General features: G+C 16.5%; 1 protein-coding gene across 1 annotated transcript in view; it reads right to left on the reverse strand.

Annotated features, from left to right (window-relative positions):
* Positions 1–538, reverse strand: part of EMH_0078100 (uncharacterized protein) — a gene marked incomplete at both ends in the record, with an annotated part of 3,794 nt that overhangs the window by 1,862 nt on the left and 1,394 nt on the right. The gene's annotated exons all lie outside the window — the stretch shown is intronic.

Consider the following 538-nt stretch of genomic DNA (forward strand, 5'->3'; position numbering starts at 1 on the left):
GTTTATTTATTTATATTTGTTTATTTATATTTACTTTTTTATGTTTATTTATTTATTTATATCTTTTTATTTATTTGTGTTTATTTATTTTTATTTATTTATATTTGTTTATTTATATTACATTTATATTTATATTTACAAATATAAATATAAATAAACATAAATTAATAAATACACATAAAAATAAATATAAATAAATAAATATAAATAAATATATATGAATACATGAAAATAAATAAATAAATATAAATAAATAAATATAAATAAATATATATGAATACATGAAACTAAATAAATAAATATAAATAAATAAATACAGAAATAAATAAAGCCCAAGGCAGAAAATAACAAAAGAAACAAAAAACAAATAAAAAATAAAAAAATAAATAAAAAGCAAAAAACATAAAAAAGAAAAAAATAAATAAAAAACAAAAAACAAATAAGGAGACAGACGAAACAAACTGCCTTTTGTGTTCTCCTCCACCGCAGAAGAAAACAGCAAATAATGCAGAGGCAGCAGCAGCAGCAGCAGCAGCAG

The sequence above is a fragment of the Eimeria mitis genome, genomic scaffold (assembly GCF_000499745.2).
Source record: "Eimeria mitis Houghton genomic scaffold, Emh_scaff4857, whole genome shotgun sequence".
NCBI lineage: Eukaryota > Apicomplexa > Conoidasida > Eucoccidiorida > Eimeriidae > Eimeria > Eimeria mitis.